This window comes from Chrysochloris asiatica, unplaced genomic scaffold (assembly GCF_000296735.1).
Source record: "Chrysochloris asiatica unplaced genomic scaffold, ChrAsi1.0 scaffold00013, whole genome shotgun sequence".
NCBI classification, from domain to species: Eukaryota; Metazoa; Chordata; class Mammalia; order Afrosoricida; family Chrysochloridae; genus Chrysochloris; species Chrysochloris asiatica.
This window is the reverse complement of record NW_006408531.1, coordinates 10,499,156-10,499,480: the sequence shown is the minus strand read 5'-3', so window position 1 is coordinate 10,499,480 and position 325 is coordinate 10,499,156.

The window sequence follows — 325 nt, the reverse complement described above, 5'->3', positions numbered from 1 at the left end:
GAAACGCTGTCAAATATAGTGCCAGAAAATGAGCCCCTCAGGTTGGAAGGCACTCAAAATGTGACTAGGGAAGAGCTGCCTCCTCAAAGTAGAGTTGACCATGATGACACGAATGGAGTAAAGCCTGTGAGAGAAAAGCCCTCAGGACCTTCATTTGCTGATGGGGCACAACTCAAAATGAAGAGAAACAGCTTTAAACATCCATTAATAATCAGAACATGGAATGTATGAAGTATGAATCTAGGAAAATTTGAAACTGTCAAGAATGAAATGGAACGCATAAGCATCAATATCTTAGGCATTGTTGTTGTTGTTGTTGTGTGCC